Consider the following 15,998-nt stretch of genomic DNA (forward strand, 5'->3'; position numbering starts at 1 on the left):
GATGTTTTTCCGACAACGGTCTCGTAGGCTCCTATAGACCCATTCAACCGGCCGTACTAACATCCACTCCCTATGGATTACCACTCATGCCCCCGGGTATAGAGGGAACTGTTGTGTGCAAAGGTTTGTGTGCAATTTATTTCAAACAATTGCGGAAATTTAAACAAACAACAGTTATTTAAAGCCAAATATATAAAGCATGTTATCATACAAGCAAGGGGTAATGAAGTAATTTTTACTATTATTTGTTAAAAACAATCTGTCACTAAATGGGACTGACTCTCAAAGCTTCCCCAGTGGAGTCGCCATCTGTCGCCACCGGCCCGAAACGGGCTTTCGGCATTCGCGAAGGATGGTTTGGACTCGTTTATTTGTTTAAAAATATGGATTGCTAGAATGACGTATTCTCAAACTGAGACCTTGTCAAACGAGCAATTTTATTAAATGATTCACCAATCCATATTAATCCCAAGCGGGACCCTCCATGGATTAGTGGTTTTCGTAAAAGGAGGGTTCGTGGAGTCGCCACCAATGTTTTACTCAAAACATTGGAAAAAGGGATAAGGCAATTGATTTTATAAATCAACTTTGGCCATTACAACCAGAGTTGGGTAAGGGAGTCGGTTACGCGTGGGGAAGGTGTTAGCACCCCACAGCGCCCCTTTCGGGTTCCCTATGACAGATTATTTCTAAAATAATAGCGTAAAATTACTAAATTACCCCTATTTATTATAAGCGATTATAAATTAATTATCTACATGATGACAGTTTAAATATGCACACAGAAAGCAGTAAAAGGAAGGATTTAAGAAGAAACCTCTTGAAGCGTGCTTTTATATATTGAGTAAAACTGGGAAGCTTTTTGGCGTTCCCTCGCTCTACAAGCTCGCTCGCTCCTTCCTAAAAACTTTTAACTATGGAAATCTGGAGGATTTCCCTTCGACTAGGTTCGATCCTCAAGCAAAATGGCTCGGGGCTCAAGAACTTTGTCGGATCAACTCTCCGAGTGATTTCTAGGGCAGAACACTGCTCAAAAACCCCAGAATACTCAAGGAGAGGGTTAAAACTATCTCCAAAAGTGTCGAATGACGTCCAATTGACGTCATATTTATAGGGAATAGGCGCAATACGGCCTACAGAAGCAATACGGCCGTATTGAAATTTTTGAACTTCAATACGGCCGTATTGAGTTCAATACGGCTGTATTGAAGCTTCAATACGGCCGTATTGATTTCAGTACGGCCGTATTGAAGTTTCAGAAACTTCAATACGCCGTATTGAGTTCACTGCGGCCGTATTGAAGCTTCAATACGGCCGTATTAAGTTCAGTACGGCCGTATTGGGCTTCATTCCCTCCACTTCCTTATTTTGAGCCATTCTAAGACCTCTAGACCTACAGAGAACCCTCCTAGGGCCTTCCAGGAGTCCTTCTGGCTGATCTTCCTTCAGTCTTCGAGAGTCTTCAAGCTTTATTTCCGACCCGGACAATTTTAGGGGTCTACAGCCACCAATGTTTTACTCAAAACATTGGAAAAAGGGATAAGGCAATTGATTTTCGCAAATCAACCTTGGCCATTACAACCAGAGTTGGGTAAGGGAGTCGGTTACGTGCGGGGAAGGTGTTAGCACCCCACAACGCCCCTTTCGGGTTCCCTATGACGGATTATTTCATAAATAACAGTGTAAAATTACTAAATTACCCCTATTTATTAGAAACGACTATGAACAAGATATCTACATGATGAATAATTTAAACATGCGATGCAACAATCAGAAAGCAGTAAAAGGAAGGATTTTGAAGAAGAAACCTTTGAAGCGTGCTTTTATATATTCAAATAATAGGAGGCTTTTTGGCACTCCTTCCCACTACACGCTTGCTCGCTCCTTCCCTAAAAATTAATTTTTACTATGGAAATCAGAAAGATATCCCTTCGACTAGTTCGAATCCTCAAGCAAAATGCTCAGAACTCAAGAACTTCGTCGGATCGGCTCTCGGAGAGACTTCTAGGGCAGAACATTGCTCAAAAACCCCAGAATACTCAACAAGAGAGTCCAAAAGGTGTCCAAATGTGTGGAATGACGTCCAAATGACATCCTATATATAGGAGTGAGGCGCAGTACGGCCTCTGACATCAATACGGCCCGTACTGAAGTTTTGAACTACAGTACGGCCGTATTGAATTCAGTACGGCCGTACTGAAGTTTCAAAAACTTCAGTATGGCCGTATTGGTTTGAGTACGGCCGTACTGAAGTTCAAAAACTTCAGTATGGCCGTATTGGTTTCAGTACGGCCGTATTGTAGTTCAAATTGTTCAGTACAGCCGTACTGAACTTCTAGGAGGCCGTATTGAGCTTCAATCCTCCCACATCTTTATTTTAAGCTACTCTAAGACTTCTAAACCTACGAATAATCATCCTAGGGTCTTCCAGGGTCTTCCAGGAGTCCTTCCGGCTGACTTTCCTTCGGTCTTTGAGAGTCTTCGAGTCTTATTTCTGACCCGGACAATTTTAGGGGTCTACACCCAAGCATGAGGATTAAAGGTCTTGAGATGGTACTGTTGGAAGGTTGTCGGAATAGGGGTTTCCGCTAGGGATTTATGTCTGCTGTCACATTTTTTTGTTTTGCTGTCTTTTCACTCACAACTCCTGCCCGAGGTTGTGAGTTTCCGTAATGAAAGGGCATGTAATAATTTTATTTTTTTTAATAATAAAACATGTTTCGATAAACTTTTTCTACCCTTTTTTTTTCTTTTCTTTTTTCCTTTTCACTTTCCATGCATTAAAACTCTAAACCTAAATACAGAGCCTAAAGAAAGTAAACATGGTTAGAGGAAACGAAGTTAAACAAAATCCGAACCTGTGTGATGCATCACTCGAACACAAGGAGAATCTATCCCTCGAAATGCAAAGGCTAATGGACCAAGAGAATTGAATAATCCAACCTTATCAAGAAGAGGTCAAGAAGATTAATTTGGGGGAAGGAGAAGACAGAAAGGAGTTATCATTCGGCACAAAAATCAAGAAGGAAGTGAGAGATTGTTTGATTGACCTCCTAAAAGAATACATCGACATTTTTTCTTGGTCCTACCATGACATGGTGGGGTTGGACCGTGAAATTGTTGAACACAAATTGCCCATAAAAGATGGGAATCCTCCTATAAAGCAAAAGCTTCGAAGAATTAAGCTTGAATGGTCCCTCAAAATAAAGGAAGAAGTCCAAAAATAGTTAGATGCCAGATTCTTGATGGTATCTCGATATCCTGAATGGCTTGCGAACATAGTGCCCATGTTGAAGAAAAATGGGAAGGTGCGAGTTCGTGTGGACTACCGAGATTTAAATCGAGCCAGTCCTAAAGATAACTTACCATTGCCACACATCAATGTACTCGTGGATAATACATCCACGCTATTTTCTCATTCATGGATGGGTATTTGGCATACAACCAGATCAAAATGGTTGTTGAGGATCGCAAGAAAACCTCTTTCATCACTCCTTAGGGCACCTTCTGTTATCAAGTAATGCCATTCGAATTGAGAAACGCTGGAGCAACTTATCAAAGGGAGATGGTAACTCTATTCCACGACATGATTCATAATGAAGTGGAAAGTGTACGTAGATGACATTGTTACCAAGTCAAAAAGCGAAAATGATCATCTTGTTCACCTAAGGAAATTATTTAATCGACTTCGCAAGTACAAATTGAAGCTAAACCCTACTAAATGTACCTTTGGAGTCAAATTAGGAAAGCTCATTGGATTCATTGTCAGCGAAAAGGGGATAGAGGTGGATCCAGATAAAGCCAAAGTCATCATAGAGATGTCACCCCCAAAGATAGAAAAGGAGGTCAGAGGATTTCTTAGAATGGTGAATTACATAGCTCGTTTCATATCTCAACTAACCGATACATGCACTCCCATCTTCAAGCTACTTCGAAAGAGTCAACCAATGGAATGGAATGAGGAATGCCAAATTGCCTTTGATGGGATCAAACAATGTCTCACAAATCCATCGATATTAATGCCCCCTATCAAAGAGAAGCCTCTCATTCTATATCTCACAGTCTTGGAGAACTCCATGGGGTGTATGTTGGGTCAACACTGTGAAACTAGCGGTCAAGAAAAAGCTATCTATTACTTGAGCAAGAAATTCACCGATTACGAGGCTTGATATTCGCCTTTGGAAAAAACATGTTGCGCTTTGGTATGGATCACCCAACGACTAAGACAATACATGCTGAGGCATACCACCTAGTTGATATCCAAAATGGACCCTGTTAAGTATCTACTTGAGAAGTCTGTACTCGTTGGGAGGGTCTCCACGTGGCAAGTATTGCTATTAGAGTACGACATCGTTTACGTCTCACAAAAGGCAATCAAAGGCAGTATCCTGGCCGACTACCTAGCGAGCGGACCAACCAAGGAAGAGTGCGTTATGAAGGATGATTTCCCTGACGAGGAAATTTTGGCCTTGGAAAATGATACAGGAAAACAAGGTCAAAAAGAATCTTGGTCCATGTTCTTCGACAGAGCCTCAATCAAATAGGGCATGGAATAGACGCCATACTAATGTCGTCCCAAGGAAAACATGTCCCAGTGACGAGAAGATTGGACTTCGAATGCACCAACAACATGGCTGAATATGAAGCTCGCATAATAGGCTTACAGGCTGTCCTTGACAACAACATCACCAAACTAGAAGTTGTTGAGATTTTCGTTGACATTAGTTTCTATCTTTGTTATAAATCATTTTTGTTCTATCAACGGACTCAAACATGACATTTATACCGGCCTTCAGGTAGTAAATTTAAATCGTATCCATAGGGACTAGTAGGTAAAATAAGCATTTAATGACTATTTGTGGCTAAAGAATAATTCCAATTTTTCATAGGTTGTCATGCAATTCAAATAAAGGTTATGACTATTGGAATTTCAAACCTATGATATAATTAGTGTGTTTGTGGAAGGGATAAGAAATGGTATTGTGATTTTGTAAGATTGTGGGGTCAGATGTCACCGAACTTTACTCTGATGAATCTTTGTTCTATTGTTACATTCATTGCTTAGTCAACCCATAAGTTTACTCAAACCTAATCTGATGGAAGAACTTTGGAGGAGGCCGGATTGATGTAGCTTCCTTTAAGTCTTTCCCTAGATCTTTGGCTCCTAGAATCCTTCCAATGCTTGTGTAAGGCTCCAATGGAGGGAGGAACCTCACGGCCACCTTAAGATGGTGGGGAAACCTCTCAAGAATGCGCCACTCTTGGTGAAGGGATAAGCATTCTTCAACCCGCCACACTTGTCTTTGGAAAAGTGATAAGAGATTGGTTTTGCACAAAGAGATTTAGGACCTTTGGGAGGAGAGAAATCTGATCTCTAATCTGAATACTCAATTCTCATTAATGCCAAAAGTGTTATACAAGTGAAAATTTGAAGCTATATAGGCGTGGCCACCTAGGGGTTAAGCTAGACTAGACCATGGTTCACTAGGAACCATGGTTGGGTCCGTCCAACTTAGGGAGCAAGAAAAGGCTAGACCATGGTTCACTAAGAACCATGGTTGAGCCTTCCTAAACCGCCCTTGTGTAGGAGAGAAAAGAGGTCCAAGCATTTGGCCAAGTGTGCACCAATGTGAACACAAGGTGTGAACACAAAGGTGTGGACGGTTTTGATTGGTTTCATTTAACTCCACCCGGTTTGAAAATGGTTCATTTGGTTTAGTTAGGTTCATTCAATGTGAATGGAACCTAGCTAAATCAAATCTATGAAAAATTAGGAGTTAAATGAGTCCAATATGTAAAACCTTTATCCTAAGACCACATTTGGCTAAAATGCTAGGAGCACACTTTAGTCTACTAATGCCACTCCTATGCCTACTTCTAACAAGAAAAAGGTGCCTCCAAAATACAAAGGCAAAACAATCCTATACAAAGTCTACTATATACAATATATACAATGGGACTACTCAAGATACTACTAAGGAGAAAAGTACACAATGCTCATGGTGAGCAAGGGTCTAAGAAGCACCTCCTCCTTAGATGTCTCTTCTAGCTTCCTTACCATGGACCTTGTCAAAGGTCCAATGGCCTTCATGTATTCCTCTTCCTTGGATGGTCCTCCATCATACCCTCCTTCTTGGGAAGGATCTGTCCTCAGATCTACCTCTTCATCATCCATGTTAGTATTCCCTCCTCTATAGAAGCCTCCTCTAGCCTCCTAACCATAGACCTAGTTAGAGGCCTAATGGTCTTCATGTGTGAGCATCCTTGGATCACCCTTCACCCTTCTTGGTCTTACTTCTTCCAAAGGGATCCTTGGGGATTAGATTTCCATCATAATCCCTTAGAGCAAGAGCCTAGGTGTAGATAGTGAATATCAATTCCTTGAGTATCTAATACCTACACCCGCATTACGGGTTAGGGTTTAAGACTACTAATGGGCCAAGCTCCATTCCTAGATACATTTCCCACTAGGTATTTGTTTCAGAGCTAGTTCAAAAGGCTATTTTCCAATACCCAATTGACTCTATATCAAGCAAAGGATGATCAATCCAAAGCAAGCATTAAGAATAAAAACATAACACAACAATGAATGAAACAACATATATATATCATTAATAACGTGAAGATTACATAATAGTTTCGTTGGTTACATCTAACCCCACAAAATAATGGGTAGAACCGCTCAAAACAATGAGGGTAAAACAAAAATAGAGATGGAAGAACTAAAGGGAAAGACCTACACATGAACGGTCCTGAGCACTGGGAATCCCTTCCACAACTCCTAGAAGTCGCCCAATCTATGAATGAGGGAATGAGCCTCAAAGATTTGATCAAATACGAGCTGGGGCAGATAGATAGGGTTTACACGCCCAACGCGTTATACTTTGCGTCTGACACAGGGTCTTCTAGAGAGGTAATTACTCTCTGTCTCGAATCACACCCAACGCGGATGTGTTTACGCCCGTCATAATGTCGAGTTTTGAGTGCTCTCTATTTTGAATGGCGCCCGGCGTGGATGCTCTTGCGCCCAATGCAATGCTGAAGTGCAGAGGTGATGCTCTGTATTTCTCAAGCCTAGCGCGGGTAGTCTATGCCTGACACAGGTACTCTTCTCCTACTCCTTAGCTCCTTAAATTTCCAATCCTATGGGTCTTCAACCTCAACTCTCTAACTCAATACGTGCACAAAAAATGAGGTGTATCAAGGTATTGTTAGATAAATTTTGGGTTAGCTATATTTGCACAAAAATTGAATCAAAAAGAGAACAATTATATTGCAAGAGTGCATGGGGTGAGTGGAATTGCTCAATAATTCCTATCTAAACATATGTATAAATGAGACTTAACAAAAGTCTATGGCGATTCAACTTTGGTGATACATCAATTAAGGGATGAATGGGAAACTAGAGACCACAAATTAATTCCCTACCAAGCATATACATAGGACTTGATATCCTAGTTTGAATCCTTCAGCTTTAAGCATACCCCAAGAGAATGGAACTAATTAGCAGACGACGTAGCCACATCATCCTCCATGTTTTCCATAAAAGAGGGATACGAAATGCCGGTCATCAAGATCAGACGACATGAGACACAAGCTCATTGTTGTATGCTGGAAGAAAAAGATGATGGCCACCCTTGGTATTTTAACATCCAACAATATATCAAAGAGGGGAAATATCCGATCGGGGCATCTGACAATGATAAAAAGATAATTAAACGAAGGGCTGTCAAATTCACACTACATGAAGGCATCCTGTACAAGAAAAGCTTTGACTCAATCCTATTAAGTGCGTAGGTCAAAGGGAACCCAATCCCTAATGAAGGATATCCATGAGGGAGTTTTCGGCACCCATGTGACAAGTCAAGTCATGGCCAAAAAGATTATGAGGGCAAGATACTTTTGGTCAACGGTGGAGAAGGACTGTATCTCGTTTGCCAGGAATGTTGCAAATGCCAGATATATGTCGACAACATCCAAGTCCCACCAAGTGAGCTCAATGTAATGGCCTCACCTTGGCCTTTCTCAATGTGGGGCATGGATGTTATTGGACCCATTGAACCCAAGGCCTCGAATGGACACAAATTCATTATTGTAGCTATAAACTACTTCAACAAATGGGTCGAAGCCATGTCCTACACACATGTGACCCGTAAAGTAGTAGTCAACTTTGTCAGAAAGAACATAATATGCCGATACAAAATACCTGACAAAATCATAACAGTTAATAGGTCCAACCTCAACAACAAAATGATAACCGAGTTGTGCAATTCCTTCAAAATTCAGCATCATAACTCCTCCCCTTATAGACCAAAGATGAATGGAGCAGTCGAACCGGCCAATAAAAAAATTCAAAAGATTGTCCAGAAAATGGTCATCACATAGAAAGATTGGCACGAGATGCTACCCTTCGCCTTGCATGGATATGTTGAGCTTAGGAGAGCTTGAAGCCTAAAGGAGTTTTGATGATCACAACATAAGTGTACAACAACAACTTGGAAGCACATGTACAACAACAACTTACAACTTGGAAGCACAAAAACAAAGTCAAAGAAAAGTCAAGAAAATGCTATGTAATGGAGCTATGTAATAGAGTTTAGGAATTAAGTTGTTTTGATTGAGTTTTTATATTGTGTGTGCTTAGTATGCTTTGTGCATAAGCAAATTCTATATCTAAACTAAGTAGAGAGTATATGATGATGATTTAAGAAGATTAGAAACTTATTTTGAGGTATAAAATGAAGTTTTAAAAATTAACTCAAAATAATCGATTATCGTTAAATACAATCGATTATTCCAGCAACAGGAAAAATGGGATGCCTTGCTGCAATAATCGATTATTTTCCAAAATAATCGATTATCCCAGAAATGACTCTCTGGAATAATCGATTATCCAGCAAAATAATCGATTATATTATTCTTGGTTGGTTTCCAGAAAACCTGAAGAACAAAATAATCGATTATTCTTTAAAATAATCGATTATCTGCGTCTGAGACTTTTATAAATAGCTTGAACTTTTTGAAACTTCATACATAGAATTAGAACTGATAATCAAACTGTGAAAAGCGTTTTGTGGAGTCTTTGTGACCATCTTGGAGAGTTTTCTTTGTGAAATCCAAGAGTGAAAACGTTTGTGAACAAGTTTGTTAGAAGATCATCATCATCATATTCTTGAAAGGGGAAGATAAAAGATTTGCTTCAAGAATTCCAGGTGAATTCGTTCCTTTGTTCTTTGTGAATCTTTGTAAAATCTTGAGAAGGGTTTCTCAAGTGGTAAGGTTTCTTGTAGTGGGTTTCTACAAGGGGTGCTTTATTGGGGTCAAGAAAGTGGTTATCTTTAGTGTTGAAGTATATGCATGTGTGTGTGCTTGTAAACCTTCTTGCTTAAGATAGTGGAACAAATCTTAATCAGGTGTTGATTAAGGACTGGATGTAGATCACATGTGGAGTGGCTGAACCAGTATAAAAGACTTGTGCAATCTTCTTCTACCTTATCTTTTACTTTGAGTAATTGCTTGATTGAACATTAAAGAAGATAATTCTTGATTAACATGTGTGTGTGAAAATTGTTGGTTTAAATCTGAATTAGAACTTATATTTGAACCTCACAATTTTGTAATCAAGAAAGCATATTGCATTCATACTTTCATAACAAGTCTTTAAGGGAGCTTCATTTGAAAAATTAAGTCTTAGAAAAGTTTAAGTGAAATAAAGATCCTAAATACTCTGATAATTTTTAAAAGGTCATAGAATCCAATTCACCCCCCTCTTGGATTGTGCCATTCTTTTCTAACAATTGGTATCTAGAGCAAGGTTCTTGAGAGTTATTAAAGATTTCAAAAAAGGCCAATAACAACCTACCCTATGGTGAGGGTGTGTCTATTCATAGACCTCCTGTTTTCAATGGTGAAAACTATGTCTACTGGAAAATTAGGATGAGAATTTTCATTGAAGCTATTGATATTGCTGTATGGGATGCTATAGAAAATGGACCCTATATCCCTATGAAAAAAGATGGTGATGAGCTAAAGGAAAAACATTAGAGTGAATGGAGTGATGAGGAAAAGAAAAGAGCCCAACATGATAAGAGAGCAAAAAACATCATAACATCTGCATTGTCTATTGATGAATTTTTTAGAATTTCACAATGCATATCTGTTAAAGAAATGTGGGATACTTTGCAAGTCACTCATGAAGGAACAAGTGATGTAAAGAGATCAAGAAAGCATACTCTCATTAGAGAATATGAGCTGTTTAGAATGAAAAACGGTGAATCTATTTCTGATTTTCAAAAGAGATTTACACACTTTATAAATCACCTTGTTGACCTTGGCAGGGAATTTGAGAAAGAAGAGCTGAATTTAAAAGTGCTGCAATGCTTGGACAGATCATGGCAAACAAAGGTAACAGCCATTGAAGAATCAAAGGATTTGACCTCCTTGACATTAGCTACTCTCTTTGGGAAGCTGAGAGAGCATGAGCAAAAGCTGCACATATTTGAAGAACATGAGCAGCAGGATAAGAAAGGAAAAGGAGTGTCATTGAAAGCTTTGAAATCTGCCAAAGGAAAAGAGGTGTGTGAAGAAACAAGCTCTGATGATTCCGAGACTGAGAACTTCAATTTGCTGGTGAAGAAGTTTAGAAAGTTCATGAGAAGAAAAAAGAATTCCCCCTACAAATTCAATAAAAAGACAAACAAGAAAGAGGAAGCAAGCACATCCTCCTTCAATTGCTTTGAATGTGGAAAATCGGGACACATGAAAGCTGAGTGTCCAAATCTCTTGAAGAAGCAACAAGAGGAGAAGAAATTTAAGAAAAATAGAAAAGGGAAGAGAGCCTACATTGCTTGGGAAGATAATGACTCAAGCACATCAAGTGATGAATCCGAATGTGAGGAGAACAACTTGTGCTTGATGGCTGGAACTGACCAAGACACAATTGTAAGTGACTCTGACCTTGAATCAAATCTGGATTATGATCAACTCCAAGAAGCTTTTATACAAATCCATGAAGAAGCTGTCAAATTAGGAGCCTTAAATTCAAAGCTGAAAAATAAGCTGAAATGGTATGAAAATGCTTTAATTAAAGCTGAAAAGAGCTTGAAGATTTGAAGCATGAGCATGAAAATCTTCAAACTATGTTTAAATTTAGTGAAGCTCATTCCTCAAAAGATGTTTGTGAACATTGCAAGACTTTTGAAAAAGAAAATGCTGACTTGAAATCCACCCTTGCAAGGTTCACTAATGGAAATGAAAACTTAAATATTCTTTTGGGAAAACAAAGAAACACTTTTGATAGGAGTGGACTTGGTTTTAACCAAAGCATGAGCATGCCATTTAAGTCAAAGAAAGAAGCTTTTGTGAAAAACCAAAATTTTAGAAAATTTAAAAGCAACTTTTCTAGACAAACAACTTGTTTTTATTGCTGTAAAAGAGGCCATACAATTAGGAACAGCTATTCTAGAAAATATGGAGTTCCAAATGGAGAGATGATTTGGTTGAAAAGAGTCAAAGGCTGAGAACTAACCTACAAGGACCCTCCACATGGGTACCTAAATATTTCCTCTGAATTTGTGTTGTAGGAATGCTTGAGGGCCAAAAATCTACTTTGGTATCTTGATAGTGGCTGCTCAAGGCATATGACTGGGGATCCTTCAAAATTCTCAAGTTTGAAATTGAAGAATGAAGGGTATGTTACCTATGGTGACAACAACAAGGGGAAAATTCTTGGCCATGGCAATGTTGGTAATTCCTCCTCTCAAACATTGATTGAAAATGTATTGCTTGTTGATGGTTTGAAACATAATTTGCTAAGTATAAGTCAACTAAGTGATAAAGGTTTTAGAATTGAATTTGATAATACATGTTGCTTGATATGTGATAAAAAGACTAAAGAAATCAAATTCATAGGAAAAAGGATTGACAATATATACATGCTTGACTTAGAACACTCTATAGCAATTTCAAACACTAAGTGCTTAATAACTCAAGAAGAAAACATATGGCTTTGGCATAGGAGAGCTGCACATATTCATATGGATCATTTGAATAAGCTTAGTAGGAAATAATTAGTGATTGGTCTACCTAAACTCAAGTTTGGTAAGGACAAACTATGTGATGCTTGTCAAAAGGGCAAGCAAGTGAAGGCTAGCTTTAAAAGCAAAAATCAGATTTCCACAACTAGACCTTTGCAATTAATTCACATGGACTTGTTTGGTACTTCAAGAACCATGAGCTTAGGCAGAAACTACTATGGCTTAGTGATTGTTGATGACTACTCAAGATACACATGGGTTATGTTTCTTGCAAACAAAAATGATGCTTGTAATGCCTTTAGAAAATTTGCCAAGCTTGTTCAAAATGAGAAGTGTTCAAACATTACCTCTATAAGAAGTGACCATGGAGGTGAGTTTCAAAACATGTTGTTTCAGAAATTCTGTGAGGAACATGGTATAAACCATAATTTCTCAGCACCTAGGACACCTCAACAAAATGGGGTTGTTGAGAGGAAAAATAGGTCCTTAGAAGAACTTGCTAGAACAATGTTGAATGAAACAAACTTGCCAAAATATTTTTGGGCTGATGCTATTAACACTGCTTGTCATGTGTTAAACAAAGTTCTGATTCGGCCGATATTAAAGAAAACGCCCTATGAAATTTACAAAGGAAAGAAGCCTAACATTTCATATTTTAGAGTGTTTGGGTGTAAATGCTATGTGCTGAATAATGGGAAAGAGCAACTTGGAAAGTTTGATGCAAAGGCTGATGAAGCAATCTTTCTAGGATACTCTACAAATAGTAAGGCTTATAGAATCTATAATAAGAGAACTCTAGTTGTAGAAGAATCTGTCCATGTGGTATTTGATGAGTCAAATAAGCAAGAGACTAGGCAAACTGAAATTGAAGATTTAACTGAATTGCTTGATCAACCCCTGTTGGAGAATGAACCAAATGAAGAGCCTAAGGAGAGTGAGTCACATGAAAAAGCTAGGGAAACAAGTGAACAACTGCCTAAAGAGTGGAAGACTTCTAGAGACTTATCAATAGATAACATAATTGGAAATATTGGTAAGGGAGTTTCAACTAGGAGTGCTATTAAAAATATTTACAACACTATGGCATTTGTGTCACAAGTTGAACCTAAGAGAATTGATGAAGCACTAAAAGATGAGCATTGGTTAATGGCCATGCAAGAGGAACTAAATCAGTTTGAAAGAAATGAAGTATGGGATTTAGTGCCATTACCAAAAGATTATCCTATTATTGGAACCAAATGTGTTTTTAGAAATAAGCTTGATGAATCTGGGATAATACTAAGAAATAAGGCAAGACTAGTGGCTAAGGGGTATAATCAAGAAGAGGGGATTGACTATGATGAGACTTTTGCCCCTGTAGCAAGGATAGAAGCCATTAGATTACTTCTTGCTTATTCCTCTATAAAGAATTTCAAGCTTTATCAAATGGATGTGAAAAGTTCTTTCCTCAATGGGTTGATACAAGAGGAAGTGTATGTGGAACAACCACCTGGCTTTGTGGACTTTAAGAATCCTAATCATGTGTACAAGCTCAAAAAGGCACTCTATGGCTTGAAGCAAGCTCCTAGATCATGGTATGACAGGTTGAGCAAATTTTTGATTGAGAATGACTATGAAAGAGGAAAGGTGGATAATACATTGTTTGTCAAGAAATTTAAAAATGATACAATGTATGTACAAATATATGTGGATGATATTGTGTTTGGATCCACAAATACCTCTCTTTGTAGAGAATTTGCTGAAACCATGCAAGGAGAATTTGAAATGTCAATGATGGGAGAGCTTACATTCTTTTTGGGTTTGCAAATCAAACAAATGCATAATGGAATATTCATAAGTCAAAGCAAGTATTGCAATGAACTTCTGAAAAAGTTTGGTATGGAAGGGTGCAAGGAGGCTGCCACACCTATATCAAACAATTGCAATCTTGACTTAGATGAGAAAGGAATTGCTGTTGATAGTTCAATGTATAGAGGTATTATTGGATCACTCTTGTACTTGACAGCAAGTAGGCCTGATATAATGTTTGCTGTTGTCGCCACCGGCCCGAAACGGGCTTTCGGCATTCGCGAAGGATGGTTGGACTCTTTTATTTGTTTAAAAATATGGATTGCTAGAATGACTTATTCTCAAACTGAGACCTCGTCAAACAAGCAATTTTATTAAAAGGCTCACCAATCCATGTTAATCCCAAGCGGGACCCTCCATGGATTAGCGGTTTTCATAAAAAGGAAGGGTTCATGGAGTCGCCACCAATGTTTTACTCAAAACATTGGAAAAAGAAGTTTAAGGCAATCGATTCAAAAATCGACTTCGGCCATTACAACCAGAGTCGGGTAAGGGAGTCGGTTACGCGTGGGGAAGGTGTTAGCACCCCACAGCGCCCCTTTCGGGTTCCCTATGACAGATTATTTAAAAATAATAGTGCGAAATTACTAAATTACCCCTATTTATTCTAAGCAATTATAAATTAACTATCTACATGATGACAGTTTAAATATGTACACACAGAAAGCGGTAAAAGAAGGGACTTTAAAGAGATAAACCTTTGAAGCGTGCTTTCTTATATATCTTGACAGAAATTGGGAAGCGTTTTGGCGTTCCCTCCCTCTACAAGACCGCTCGCTCCCTCCTATAAAATTTTAACTATGGAAATCCGGAGGATTTCCCTTCGACTAGGTTCGAGACTCAAGCAAATGGCTCGTGACTCAAGAACTTCGTCGGATCAACTCTCCGAGTGATTTCTAGGCAGAGCACTGCTCAAAAAAACCCAGAATACTCAAAAAGAGGGTTAAAACTCAGTGAAAAAGTGTCAAATGACGTCCCATTGACGTCATATTTATAGGGATGAGGCTCAATACGGTTTATGAGGGTCAATACGGTCCGTATTGAAGTTTTGAACTACAATACGGCCGTATTGAATTCAATACGGCCGTATTGAAGTTCAAAAACCTCAATACGGCCGTATTGAAGTTCAGTGCAGCCGTATTGAGTTCAAAAACCTCAATACGGCCGTATTGAAGTTCAGTGCAGCCGTATTGAAGCTCAGAAACTTCAATACGGCCGTATTTAACTTCTGGGAGGCCGTATTGGGCTTCATTCCCTCCACTTTCTTATTTTTTGCTACTCTAAGACCTCTAAACCTACAGATTGTCATCCTAGGGTCTTCCAGGGTCTTCCAGGAGTCCTTCCGGGTGACTTTCCTTTGATCTTCGAGAGTCTTCGAGTCTTATTTCCGACCCGGACAATTTTAGGGGTCTACAGCTGCCCCCCCTTTACTTAGTCGGACGGCCTTTTAGTGTACCGGCTGACAAGTAAAGGAGTTGACCCAATTGTCCGGGTGATGTGCCAACCTTCTAACTTGTAGCGTCTTCCGGTGGAAAATTGTTGAGTAGCCTCTCCAGGTTGTTGCATACCTTGGCGCTTCTGACAACCTCGGTAGCTAAGTTTACCCTCTCCAGGGTCAACTTCACTCGACGCCCGAGCCGGAAGTTGAACACCAACGTGCCTCTGACAACGCTGATGGTTGAGTACCGCCTCTCCAGGCCTAGCCTCACTCGACGCCCGAGCCGGAAGCTAGACACCAGTGTTAACATCACCGATGATTGAGTACTGCCTCTCCAGGCTCTGCTTCGGTTGTTTCTGACGACCTAGGCAGATAAGTTTACCCTCTCCAGGGTCAACTTCACTCGACGCCCGAGCTGGAAGTTGAACACCAACATGCCTCTGACGACGCTGATGGTTGAGTACCGCCTCTCCAGGCCTAGCCTCACTCGACGCCCGAGCCGGAAGCTAGACACCAGTGTTAACATCACTGATGATTGAGTACCCGCCTCTCCAGGCTCTGCTTCGGTTGTTTCTGACGACCTAGGCAGCTAAGTTTACCCTCTCCAGGGTCAACTTCACTCGACGCCCGAGCCGGAAGTTGAACACCAACGTGCCTTTGACGACGCTGATGGTTGA

Source organism: Cajanus cajan, chromosome 4 (genome assembly GCF_000230855.2).
Source record: "Cajanus cajan strain Asha chromosome 4, NIPB_CcT2T_4, whole genome shotgun sequence".
Lineage (NCBI taxonomy): Eukaryota > Viridiplantae > Streptophyta > Magnoliopsida > Fabales > Fabaceae > Cajanus > Cajanus cajan.